General features: G+C 34.7%; 1 long non-coding RNA gene across 1 annotated transcript; it reads right to left on the bottom strand.

The window, feature by feature from the left end:
* Window positions 1-382: 382 nt before the first annotated feature.
* LOC125964400 (uncharacterized) lies at window positions 383-14,526 on the bottom strand. Its single transcript, XR_007477390.1, has 2 exons — window positions 9,315-14,526; window positions 383-8,046 (listed from the first exon to the last, which is right to left on the bottom strand). It is a non-coding gene; the product is annotated as an uncharacterized LOC125964400 (long non-coding RNA).
* Window positions 14,527-14,768: the final 242 nt, after the last annotated feature.

Raw genomic sequence — 14,768 nt, 5'->3', positions numbered from 1 at the left:
CTTTCTCTAGTTGCAGCGAGGGGGGGGCTACTCTTCGTTGCTGTGTGCAGGCTTCTGATTGTGGTGGCTTCTCTTGTTGCGGAGCACGGGCTCTAAGTGCATGGGCTTCAGCAGTTGTGGCACGTGGGATCAGTAGTTGTGGCTTGAGGGCTCAGTAGTTGTAGCTCGAGTGCTCTACAGTGCAGGCTCAGTAGTTGTGGTACATGGGCTTAGTTGCTCCATGGCATGTGGGATCTTCCCGGACCAGGGCTCGAACCCGTGTTCCCTGCATTGGCATGCCACCAGGGAAGCCCTAACACTATGTTCTAATATTTATCGGATAAATGTGAAATTGGGAAGATTATAACAGATGTAACTGAAGATAGCAGTAAGAACAGACGTATCCAGAAGAGTATGATTTAATGTTTGAATATGTACATATTTATATACTAAATCTACTCACTTAGAAAGTTCTAGAAAACCAATACACAACTATACTCTCAATTATTCAAAAGAGTGCTGACATCATTATACAGCATGTAGCTTCTGGAAAACAAAAACAAATACTTCTCTGCACACTCATGAGAGATTGAAAGTGAACAAGAACAATAATGATTTAGTAGTATTATGAATGCAGTTTGATCTTGCCAACTCCCAGAGCGGGTTACAGATTCTTCCTTTACTACTGCAGGACTAAAATTAAAATACTCAAATTTATTATATATACAAGGATGTGTATTGTTTTATAATATATACTTTGAGACATACATGCATATGTGTGCACCTAGCTCTGACATAAAATAGATTTCTAACTGTCAGTTGAATGAACCCAGCTCCGCCAAGAAAGCAGGGAATAACAAAGAGAAGGAAGTTGAGCTGAGGCCAATGGGGTCATACAGAGGGTGGTGGGTGCAGATCTTCTGATTTTTCAGAAATTTAACTTTCTATAAGATATATTTTTCTATAAAAAGATTGGCAAGCAATAATTTTTATAAATACTATTTGCCCCTCCTCCCCAAATACATCATTTTACTGAATTAATTTGTATCATGGTAGTTTTCCAAAGAAGATTGCCATAAAATAATTTAAGAACCTCCTCTGATTTTCATGCTCCTCATACTCCAAACAATTTTCTTGACTATCCTTCAGTATAATCAAGTATAAACCTTGATTAAGTACTCTCTTCTGATTCTCTCCTCCCATTACTATTCACTCTTCAAGACTTTCTAATTTGGCTTCCTGCACCATCACTATATTTAAACTGGTTTTGTAAATGTTACCAATAAATTCCACACTCAAAAATCCAATAGACACTGTTAATCTTACTAAATTTTTCTGAAATATTATAAATGTGCACTGTTTTCTCATTGAAATAAAATTATCTAGCTCTTTTTTTAGTCAGACAGGGCAACCTTTCTTGCTTTCCTTTGCTTGTTTATGTTTCCAAATGTCAGAGTGTCCTGGTTATAAGTCTTGCAAATTTAGCAATGCCTTCTCTCTTCGGCACAGTCCTTGCTATAATCATTTTGACCTGAATGAGAAAATTGAGGACAATAAAAAAAACATACAGGTTAATTCGAATGATTCGTTATTATCTTATTTCTTACTATATAAAATTCCAAGCATTACTCACTCTGGTTTTGCGTTAAATAAGATAGGATTCTTTGATATAAAATTCCTGGACCTAAGACCAGACAGGCCTCACGAAGCATTGACAATTAGTTATTTTATCATTATAATTATAAATGTAGAACAGAGAAATTTCTCCCAAAGCCTGTCTCCAAACATTGTAAACAACTAGGCTACAGTTTCTTTCCTTGGACATAATTTGTGGACTCACGTTAACATCTCTACAATTTTGTTTTACTTTATGCAAAGGAATATGCTTTCTCCCAGTTTACTTATAAGGGCGTAAATGACAAAAGAATAAGCAGGCAGGATTTCTAAACTAATGTTATGAAGCAAGGGAATTTCAAGTGTTCCATGTAATTTAACCTCTTTGCAGATTAAAGGTAGCTGTAGAATCTTTGACACTCCTCTTATTGAAAGGCAGGTCTTTGTTCAATCCCTTTGAATATGAGCTGACCTGTGACTGCTTGAAGTAATAGAGCATGGAGGAGATGACACTATGTCAGTACTGCTTCTAGCCTCTTTAGGCTCTTAGCATTCCTGAGGAACCCTGAGCTGCCATGTATGAACTTAACTATACACTGAAGAGACCACATAGGGTAGCCCTAAGGCTACCTGGAGAGAGAAAGGGGACCAGATGATTCCTTTCTTCCAGCTGTCACCACCAGTTCTCCAGACTAGAGCTGCCAGTTGAATACCACCTAGTGACTCCAGTTGATGCCACATGGAGCAGAAGTATCCAACAGCAAGTTGCACCTGAATCACTGATTCCAAAGTTATGAAATATGATTAAATTGTGGTTGTTTAAAGTTACTAAGCTTTGAAGTAGTTTGTTAGACAGCAGTAGACACCAGAATAAAATTTGGTAACTGGTAGTTGTTTGCTACCATAATAAAAATCCAGAACATGTGGCATTGGCTTTGAAACCAGGTTAGAATTTGAAAGGACCTTACTTTTAGTGGAAGCTGGCAGTGTTACCTGAAAAACTGGATTTGCCTCTTGGTGGGTGTTGAGTCAAAAGACACAACCAAACCAAAGAGTGGGAGAAGAAAGTATTTATTAATGCAGCAAGTAAGAAGAACAGCCGGGATCTTGCCCAAAGCATTGTCTCCCCAACAGCAAAATTGGGAAAGTTTAAAGCTAAGGGTATGTGCATATTCATGAAGAGGCTTGAGCAGAGGAGAATTCAACATAGAATTGGGACAAATTTTGGCCAAGTCCAAAATTGAACTTGAATTGAAGCCTTGAGGATCAGAAAAAGTTAACATCATCTCTTAGGTTCCAGTTGATTTGGTGGTTGAGCACTTCAGGCTAATCTTTACCATAAAAACAGAACTGGGAGTCTACAACTGATATATTATCTTTGCTATCGCTACTTCTCTTGCCTGATAACAGTCCTTTATCCTGCATTCTTTTCTTACTTAACATTATAAATTACTGACACCTGCTCAAAGACAAGCATTGTGGCCAGGCTTAGATCACAAAATAGCTTCAGCCAAAATGGCTTCTCTTATGTGAAGAAAGGCATGCCTGGTTCTCTTTCTCTGGGGATCCTCTAACCTCGATCATTTAGCCACCATCAAACTCCAAAAATAACATAGCCAGATGAGAGAGCACACACTGAGATGAGTGGAGCCAGTCCAGACTCAGAGAACTACTCAGCAGAGTAGTGAACTAAACAATGCTTGTTTTTCAAGCTGCTGAGTTTCAGGGTGGCTTGTTATGAGGCAAAATGTTACTGATGCAACCGTTTTAGCCTATGTCCTAACTATTACAGAAAAATGGTACCAAGAAATGGGTTGCTGTCATAGAAATTACCTACATTCAGAGCAGGCAGCAAGGATAAAATTACAACAGGCTAGAAAGCTAAGGATGTAAGTTAGGGAATGACAAAACATCTGTAAAGCTGTTACCTGAAATACCTTGGAAGTTAAACTATATAACAACACAGCCTATAATTTTTGCATAATTGATTGCAAAATTGATTGCTTTTAGAATGTGTATTTCAGTAATTATTCAAAACATTACAGTAAAATCAGGAAGATATGAACCCTTCACTAGGGAGAAGCTTCCAATGCCCACATTATCTATTCTTATCTAAAGAAAACTATATCCAATATATTGTTGGTGATGAAATAGAATTATATCTAATATAGTAAAAATAAAGTAGAATTAACGTCCACTGGAGAACAGTGTATTCTTGTTTGCCCTATAGCTTTATGGAAGCCAGTCTCCAAGATGACCCTCAGTGACCCAGACTTCCGAGTACTCATGAACTTGTGTGGTCTCCTCTCACGTTGAATAGGGTAGACTTGTATGATCAGAGGATATTAGGGAGGTGAAAGTATATAATTTCTGAGGCTAGATAAGAAAAGGCAGACTGACTTCTGCTTTTTTGTCTCTTGGCTCGCTCACATATGGGGAAGCCAGCTGCCTTGTCATGAGAACACAAGCAGTCCTGTGGAGAGAACTACAGAGAATTAGGTGGAGGACAGAGGCCTCCTGTCCACAACAAGCTGGCCATGTGAGTGACCCACTCTGGAAGTGTATCTTCCAGTCCTAGTCAAGCCTTCAGATGATTGCAGCCCTGGCTGACATTGTGACTGAAATCTCATGAAAGTTCCCCAAGGAAGAACTGCTTAGCTAAGTGGCTCCCAATTTCTGATCTGCCCAAATTGTGAGAAATTACATTTTCTTGTTATTTTAACTATATTTTAAGACAATTTTTATTACAGCAATAAATAACTAAGGCAAACTAGAAACAAAGTTTTTATGGTTAAAGTTTTACTTGAAGGCTGAATTGCCACTTACTCTGTGACCTTGGGCGAGTTGCTTATTTTCATATGTTCATTTCCCTAATCTATAAAATAGCATAGTTATTACATTGTTGAGGTGTGTGAAATTTAAATTAAATAACATACATATAGTGACTAAAAAAGTACCTGGTACATAGTAAACACCTAACCTCTACAAAAAGTCATTTTTGTGAAAGGGCTAGTTGATCAAGTTTGACTATACGACATATCACATTTGACTGAATTCTAATACTTCAGGCTTTGTTTTCCAAAATAATACTGTTACTATTTTTTTCTCATAGAATATTTCTAGAACTTGCTTTCAGTTCCACTTTTTTCTTGTTTCACAGAATCATAGTGCATTTTGTACTCTTGCTATAAACAAACCAAGCTTTATAAAGATAGGCAGTGATAGTCTCTAACAGATGAAATAGTCATCCTAAGGCATAGCATGGAAGATATATATCACTTCAAGGTCTTTATACAAAGTGGAGACTTCTATTAATATTAAATATGTACTTCTCCAATTTTAGACTCACATCTTTATCTGAGCTTCACACTCCTTGGGAGACATATCAAATTGCAATTCTTGCCCTTTTGATGTTTACTACAGCAAACAACTTACTTCCTATGGTGCTATTCATTTTACTCTCATAAATAAAACATTTTTTCATCTATTGTATATTTTATTTGTTGTTGAGAGCAAATCCTAGGACTAGCGTCAGGGTTTATCTCTTTGGTTTTGTCATTTTATTGTTCCTTTAAGCTACTGTATATTGGGAATACTTATGCATTAATACACTATGACTATTAGAAGCTTTCACTTTGTATAACTTGTGTCTGCCTTCCAACTCCCCAAATGACTAATTGTTCCTTAAATAATTCTTCCTTTTCAAGCTGAGCTATTTCTCATATATATGGTGAAAAAGTCATACTCCTAAAGAAGAAATAAGGACAAAATTCACTAACTGAACTCTGTTTAGAAATTTTGAAAATTTTTACTTCAGTAATCCAGGTTAATTTTTGAATCAATCATCCCTAAGTAAACAAATTAAAAAATTATTGCTTAAGGTGGTTAATTATGTAGTAATTTAATAGAGATGCTGCTTTCTAAATTGAGCTATTCTTTATTAGTTCAACATAAATTATCAATAGTTTTAATATTTGGAAGCAAATGACAATGGGATTTTCAATTATATTATTATATTAATATAATAAACTAAGGAGAACACTTGAATACATTATATAGGAGAAAGTAGTAAAGGCTATTGTGCTATCATTGGTTTTATTCTTGAGTTGGTTAATCACCAACATGAAGAACACACTTTCATTAAGCTTAATGTGCAAAACATTGAACTACATGTGCCAGACACTTGCTTCCAGTTAATAAGGTGGAATTTGCAGGAAAAAATAACCATTTAGGTGACATTGTAAAATTGTTGCTGCCAAGCAAGTCAATTTGCAAAAAGTAATATCACATTTTTGTAACATTTGTTTAAAATTATCTATCTCATGCTGACTAGTTACCATACACAGCCAGAGATGTAGGCAAAGTGGCCATCAGTCAAGTGTGTTGTATGGTGTTTAACACTCAAAAGAGAGAGGTCCACTCTATTTCCTCCCCATTCCTATCTCTGCTTGATAAGGACAGAGCTTGTGGCTGTGGAAAAATATCCAGTCATATCATACAGATACTTGACAGGAAGAGCATTATATATTCATATAATAATTAGATATAAATATTTATATAAGTATACACATGCATCCACATTCCTACTGGATTGCTTCTTGCTTTACAACCCTACACAGACTCTGCAGAGCCTCCAAAGGGATTATCTCCATTCTGTGTGTAAACTATAAACACTTTATATTTCTTCCTAAATGATCTGAGAGATTTGGGGAAAAAAAACGGATTTTTTTTTTTCAAAATCAGAAGACATGAGTTTTAAGAATAAATTGGTGCAGGAGTTTTCAAGCCTGTGTAATCTGGAACAATATTTACCAGAGTATTTTCTTCTAATTTAGCTCAAATACTCTTATTGTCATTATACTTTTGCTAGCTAAAATTTTAAGACATTGGTGTGCCCTATGCCCAAGGTAGAAATGGGAAATACATTTTGTATGTATAATAAGTACTTAATTATTAAACATTGATCAAGCAGAATCAAACAGAATGGATTAAGCCCAAGGAAGAAAGACAGAAAAGAGAGGAGGGGAGGAAGGAAGGAAGGAAGGGAGGAAGGAAATAAACCATCTGACACTTGATTTTCCCTCAAAAAACACCAAGTTTACACAAAGGGAAATACCTCAGTGTGTTTTCTGCTTTCTGCTTGAGGAAGAAGAGAAGCAATAATGACCTCTGAGTCTAGAAACCCTCCACCAATGACTAGAAGTTAGTGAGCTTAAATGAGAAGAGGATTTGCAACCAGGCAGATGAGCTTTTGAATCTCTATTCTATTACTCACTCTGTAGTACTAACTATACCTTACTGAACAATTTAAACCCAGTCAGTCTTTAAAATAAGAATAATAAAAATTAAGTTCCAGCTTCTTTGATGAAGAATTAAATGAAATGGTATATCTAATACCCCTGACATGAAACAGTTTTTTAAATGTACGTATTCTTTGGGACTGTGAACTATTGCTGGAGACCAGAACTGAACATAGGCTAAATTTCCACAGCATATCTTTCTAAATTGTTTGAGTTTTATATCAAATTCTATGCAGTAATGGCTAAACCCTATATTTTTTTAATCTGTCTGTCCTTCTATCTATCGACATGTATATTATTAAAAGAGAGACTACAAATCTTCAAATGTTTATTTTAAATAAATAGTCTGGCCTAGTAAAAATCTGCAAGTTAGAAAACAAACATGAACCAACCCACAATAAAAAGAACAAAGGTATAAACCCCAAATTAAAAAAGCACTGTTTTTGGGCTTCCCTGGTGGCGCAGTTGTTGAGAGTCCGCCTGCCGATGTAGGGGACGCAGGTTCGTGCCCCGGTCCAGGAAGATCCCACATGCCGCAGAGTGGCTGGGCCTGTGAGCCATGGCCGCTGAGCCTGCGCGTCCGGAGCCTGTGCTCTGCAACGGGAGAGGTCGCAACGGTGAGAGGCCCGCGTACCGCAAAAAAAAAAAAAAAAAAAGGCACTGTTTTAAGTAAGATTTAAATAAATAAGAATTTCTCTAAATTATAATGTAAATTGCATGGTATTAAAACTTTGGTTCAGAACCATAGATAAACCAATTAAAACCTTTTTCCAAATCATTTCCTTTAAAGGTACAGATTTATTTAGACGTCTAAGGGAAAACTAACTGGAAAATCATAGAGACATAATAAAATATTTGCTACACTCAAGGAGCAAACCTGACACAACTGCGATGTTTTAAATTTTTTATGTTAGTTCATAGCATAAAATGTTTATAGCATCATCAGTACATAACATATATCAAATTTCCATAGAGTGTAAACAAGGTTGAAGTACATTTAGGACCTTTTCATTTTATAGGATGCAAAGTAGGACTAACATAAAATTGGAATAAATGTTAGTATTGTCATATTATTCCAATCTGATTATTTAATAGTTACTGATCTTGTCAGTCCTAGTGAATTCCTCCAAAATTGTGGAGAAGTGTTGTCTTTCTAAATATGGTGAGAAAAAGTATAACACCATCAAAGAAAAGTAATAACTTTTTCCTGAAACATGATTATTCAGAAGCTTGAGATATGAGGTAGCTAAAAGGGCTTCTTGACTGTGGTAACTTGGCTCCTAACTTTATCTATAAGTAGAATTTTAATGTTATAAAAGTTATAAAAATAGATACTTCCAGTTCAATCAGAGAAAGATAAGTGCAAGGAGTGATGGAGTCAAACTTTGCCATTCCAGAAAAATTAGAATAAAAAAATAGAATACCTGAAAGCTATGATTTTGTTCTTATTTTGTGTATGTGTGCTGTTCAATTTGTTAGACGTTCTAATGTAATATGAAACAATCTTAGTACAAGTATCCTGTCTAGCCCTGCTTTTAATTAAAAATGGTTTCAATATTTCATCAGGATATTTTCAGTGATTATTATACTTAGAATGTTTAATTATTTTGTCATTTAAGATTTCTATTAGAAATAGTAACTGGGTCTTATTGAATACCTTTCAGTTTTTGTTGTTATAGTACATTTGTTTGCTGCTTTTTCTTGTTGATACAATGGGTTAGACTAATAAATATAGCAATGAACTACTTCAAAAATGTATTCCTTTAAAAGCTTTTTAAAGAATTAGCTATCGAACTCACTCAGTAATGCATTTTCAATACATTTAATTTATCATTCCTTGACTTCATTTATTATCTTGTTACCTGTTTTCCTATCTTGTTTTTAAATAAGTTTTATATATGAGTGGGACTTCCAAATTTCAGTTGTGTGTAAGGAGCTTGGAAATCTCCAGCAGTCCTAAAACAAGTAGAAAGCTAAACAGACTGAAAAGTCAACAACTATTCTTGGACCTGTAATAGCAGGGAGGACACAGGGCAAACAGCTGCTCCCTGGAGAGACAGACAGGCAAACAGAGGTACATGGCTTTTTGGAGCAGAGACTCATGCGTGGAAACTGCTCAGAGAACCAGTGCTCTGGTAGGAAAACCCGAACTGCAATTGACAAATTTGCTGGAGGCTCAGTGTGGGCAACTCTGAGAGTGAAACACTCCAGAGGGACCTTGTAGTAAGTGGACCCCTAGCAATATCGTAAAATTCACCTCCAGGAGCTCAATCAGATTCCCACAGTAAATATAGGAGAAAAATCTCCTCAGCCTTCAACCAGAGGAAAGGGAAAGGGGACCATTTTGAAATGTCAGAGTACTCTGCTCGTCTTAACCATGCTGGCCCTTAGGGGAAACTAGTTAAGGAGAGCCTCACTGACCTTTGAGAGGGAAACACCCAATTCCAGCCAGCTCTCGCCTTCTACATGGGAGAAGGGAAACGCACAACTTCAGCTACTCAAGCCATCCTGTCCCAGACAAGTGGAGAGAAAAGAGCTGAGAAACACTTGTGAAATTCACAATCTACAAGCATAGGTTCACTAAAAGACTCAGCCCTAATCATAAGACTGTACAATACTTCCAACCCAACACCTCACCACCACATTAACAAAGACCTATTTACAGCAGTTCCTTTTACCCAGTACATCAAATCTGGCTGTCAGGAAAAAATTACAAGGCACACCAAGAGGCAAAAAACACAATTTGAAGAGACATAACAAGGATCAGAACTACACATGACAGAATGTTAGAATTATCATACCAGCAAATTTAAAACAAGTAGGATTAGTATGCTAAGGGCTCTAATGGATAAAGCAGACTCCATGCAAGAACAGATGGACAATGTAAGCAGAAAGATGGAAATCCTAAGAAAGAACCAAAACAAAATGCTAAAGGTCAAAAGCACTGAAATAGAAGTGAAGAATGCCTTTGATGGGCTTATCAGTAAACTGGACAGGACTCAGGAAAGAATGTCTGACCTAGAGGATATATCAATAGAATCCTTAAAAATAAAAATAAAAAGAAAGAAAGAGAGAAAGAAAGAAAAAAAAAACACAATAGGATATCCAAGGACTGTGGAAGAACTACAGAAGGTGTAAAATATATGTAATATGAATATAAAAAGGAGAAGAAAGAGAGAAAGGAACAGAAGAATATTTGAAGCAATAATAACTGAGAATTTCCCCATATTAACATTAGACACCGAACTACATATCCAGGAAGCTTAGAGAAAATCAAGCAGGACACATGCTAGAAAAACTGTACCCAGGCATCTGATCTTCAAACTACAGAAAATCAAAGATAAAGAAAAAATCCAGAGATTCTTTCTCCTCTGAAAGAAGCCAGAGATAAGAGTTACATTCAATTCTTCAGAAACCATGCAAACAAGAAAGAGTAGAATGAAATATGTTAAGTGTTGAGAGAAAGAAAACAAACAAAAAACCCACGAACCTGGAATTGTGTATCCTGTGAAATAATCCTTCAAAAGTGAAGGAACAATAAACTCTCTCAGACAAAGAAAATCTGTAATCAGTTGCCAGTAGACCTGATTTACAGGATATGTTAAAAAAATAAAAAGTTCTTCAGTCCCTCACACCATACACAAAAATAAACTCCAAATGGCTTAAAGACTTAAATATAAGACATGACACCATAAGGCTCCTAGAAAAGAACATAGATAAAACATTCTCTAATATAAATCCTACCAAAGTTTTCTTAGTCAGTCTCCCAGGGTAACAGAAATAAAAGCAAAAATAAATAAATGGGACCTAATCAAACTTACAAGCTTTTGCACAGCAAAGGAAACCATAAACAAAATGAAAAGACAACCTACAGAATGGGAGAGTATATTTGCAAATGATGCAACTGACAAGGACTTAATTTTCAAAAAATACAAACAGCTCATACAACTCAATAAAAACAAAAGTAAAAAAAAATTTAAAAATTGGGCAGAAGACCTAAATAGACATTTCTCCAAAGAAGACATACAGATGGCCAATAAGCACCCGAAAAAATGTTCAGCATTGCTCATTATTAGAGAAATGCAAATCAAAACTACCATGAGGTACCACCTCACACCCGTCAGAATGGCCATCATCAAAAAGTCTATAAATAATAAATGCTGGAGAGGGTGAGGAAAAAAGGGAACCCTCTTGCACTGTTGGTAGGAATGTAAATTGGTGCAACCACTATGGATAACAGTATGGAGGTTCCTTAAAAAACTAAGAATAGAGTTACCATATGATCCAGCAATCCCATTCCTGGACATATATCTGGAGAAAACTCATTCAAAAAGATACATGCACCCCAATGTTCATAGCAGCACTATTTACAATTGCCAAGACATTGAAGCAACCTACATGTCCATTGACGGATGAATGGATAAAGAAGTGGTGTGTGTGTGTGTGTGTGTGTGTGTGTGTGTGTATATATATATATATATATATCTATATCTATATCTGTGTGTGTGTATATATATATATATATACACACACAAGGTGTGTGTGTAAATATATATATGTACACAATGTGTGTGTGTAAATATATATATGTACCCAGTGGAATACTAGTAGCCATAAAAAAATGAAATAACGCCATTTGCAGTAACATGGATGGACCCAGAGGTTATCATATCAAGTGAAGTAAGTCAGACAAAGACTAATATCATATGATATCACTTATATGTGGAATCTAAAATATGATACAAATGAACTTATTTACAAAAGAGAAACAGACTCACAGATATAGAAAACAAAATTATGGTTACCAAAGGGGAAAGGAGGGAGGGATAAATTAGAGGTTTGGGATTAGCAGATACAAACTACTATATATAAAACAGATAAACAACAAGGTCCTACTATATAGGATAGAGAACTGTATTCAATATCGTATAATAAAATGTAACAGAAAAGAATATATATGTATATATAAACTAACACAGCATTATGAATGAACTATACTTCAATTAAAAAAAAAGTTCTTTAGTGAAAAGGAATATAACATAGATTAGAAACTCAAATCTACATTAGAAAGGAAGTGCACTGAAGAAGAAATAAGTGAAGGTAAAATAACTTATTTTTCTTATTCTTAATTGGTGTAAGAGATAACAGTTTGCTCAAAATAATAATAGCAACAATATATTAAGTTATGTATCCTTATGTATAATCTTATACATAAGGTATGCTTATGTATAAGCTTTATATACTTATATATAAGTGAAATGAGTGGCTGCATGATTGGAGGGAGGAATTAGAATTATTTTGTTACTATAAGGTATATACTACTTGTGAGCAATATAGTGTTACTTGAAAGTGGACTTGAATTAGTTGTAAATGTATATTGCAAGCTCTAGGGAAACCACTAAGAAAAGTTTAAAAAAAGTATAACTGATATACTAATAAAGGAGAGAAAATAGAATCATATAAAGTGCTCAGTTAAAACCACAAAAGGCAGAAAAAAACTGGAAGACAAAAACAGGAACAAAGAGCAAGGGCTGCAAATTGAAAGCTCTAATGAATATAGTAGATATTAATCCAACTATATGGATAATCACTTTGAATATCAGTGGTCTAAATGCACCAATTAAAGGACAGAGATTGTTAGAGTGAATCATAAAACATGGCCCAACTATATGTTATCTATAAAAAACCCACTTTAAGTATGTAGACACGTATAGATAAAACATAAGTGGATGGAAAAAAATACACCATGCTAACACTAATCATAAGAAAGCAAGAGTAGCTGTATTAATTTCAGACAGAGCTAACTTCAAAGTAAGAAAAATTATTTGGAAGAAGGGCATTGCATAATGAAAAAGGGCTCAGTTCTCCAAGAAGCCATAACAATTCTTAACATGTATGCTAATGACAACAGAGTATCAAAGAAGTGAGGTGAAAACAGATAGAACTACAAGAGTAAATAGGTAAACCCACTATCATAGTTGGAGATTTCAACACACCTCTCTCAAAAATGGACAGATCCATCAAACAGAACTTCAGTAAGGACAGTTGAACTGAATAACAAGTGTCAAACTCAATATCAAGTGAATATAACTGACATCTATAGCCTATATCATCCAACAACAGCAGAATACACATTTTTCATAGGCTCACATGGAACATTCATCAAGATAGACCACATTCTGCACCATAAAACACACCTTAATGAATTTAAAACAATAGAAATTATATAATGTCTGTTCTCAGATCACAATGGAATTAAACTAGACATCAGTAACAGGAAGATAAAATTAAAATCTCCAAATATGTGGAAATTAAACAATATATTTCTAAATAACACATGAGTAAAAGAAGAAATCACAAGAGAAATTTTAAACTATTTTGAATTGAATGAAAATGAAAACACAACTTATCAATGTCTGTGAGATACAGCAAAAGCGGTGCTTGGAGGAAAAAGGGTTTTCTGGATCAGGGAAGCTGATAAAGGCTGATATCAGTCTAAGCTTTTGTTTTGTATAAAATCACAAAAAGACCTCCTAACTGGATTTATCCCAGTTTATGTAATTTTCTATTACAGATAATAGAAAGGGCTTGTGCCATTATTGGTACCACATTGTAACCTTGAAATCAAAGGCTTTAGGCTTAGAGATCAGGCTTACAAAAATGCATACATGCATCTATTAAATCTTTGGCTTCTGCTTCAAGCCAACAAAGGAAAAATTACCTTCAACAATCAATTGCCTTTTATCAAGTTGAAAATAGTGACATACATTTTTTTCTTATCTAGGAGAAGTTATAAGATGAATTTGAGAAAGGATGGTGAAAAAAATAGGAATCAAAGTAAGGAGTGTTTTTGTTGTTGTTTGGTTGGTTCATTTGTTTTATTTTCAATAAGATATTTTGATAATAAGCACTGGTAACATTTCCATTAAAATGGCTTCCAATGATTTCCAATCAAACAGCATTAATACCAAAACAAGCGGTGGGAAGAAGTTGTTATATGACATATCTGAATGTGATTTTTATAATACTGTACACATTTTAGGGGAAAAGGGGTTAGCCTTGTTATCTTTCTTTTTCTAGAGTTTTTAAGGCATTAGATAAATTTGTTAGTCTTTTCAATAAACATTTTGTATATAATTTGTCCATTCCAAAATCATTTCATGGAATATATTTAGAATCACAATAGATCTTACTAGTGTAATCATACATTGTTGAATAGAACTGAACAACTAATTCAGTATCTAAGTCCATGAAAACTTCTGAATATCTGTAGAATAAATTGGTATAAATATAGCACCAGACTTCAGATTTTCAGTGAAAGATAAATTTTAGTTTTTTGGAGAATTACATTATTAAGCAAATAAGAACTTGTTTCCCCAGCCAGTATCAACTTCCTTGGGCATCCCACAGCGTTCTATCATTACAGTGGCATTAGAGCTAGTCTATTATTGAAATTGCTTCTGTGAATTCATCTTCTATTTGTACATGTTTTACTTTAAGTTTCTTAAAGTTATATAATGAAAATATTTTAATGAGGAAATAGTAGCCTGTAGGATTAATAGAAAGAGCAATTTTGCTCCTAAGTATAAACAATAGTTTTTCATTCATTCATTCATTCATTAACTTAATCCACACTCACCATTTTCTACTTTTTAGAGATTCATCGTTGATGTATTGGTACAAAAATTAAGGACCTTCCCTGATTTTAATTTGTGGATAGGTTGTCTCTATTAAGTGAGTAGTTGTTAAAAACATCTTTAAACTTGGAAAGAATAGGTTATGACTGAAGAATTCCAATCAGAGTTCAGAGTCCTCAGCACTAATGAAGAATTTTGTTAACCCTCCACAAGGTAGTGTATTTCACTCAGAGGATAG

The sequence above is a fragment of the Orcinus orca genome, chromosome 5, assembly GCF_937001465.1.
Source record: "Orcinus orca chromosome 5, mOrcOrc1.1, whole genome shotgun sequence".
Lineage (NCBI taxonomy): Eukaryota > Metazoa > Chordata > Mammalia > Artiodactyla > Delphinidae > Orcinus > Orcinus orca.
Note: the sequence above shows the minus strand (reverse complement) of the source record. Positions and strands in the feature narration are given on the sequence as shown.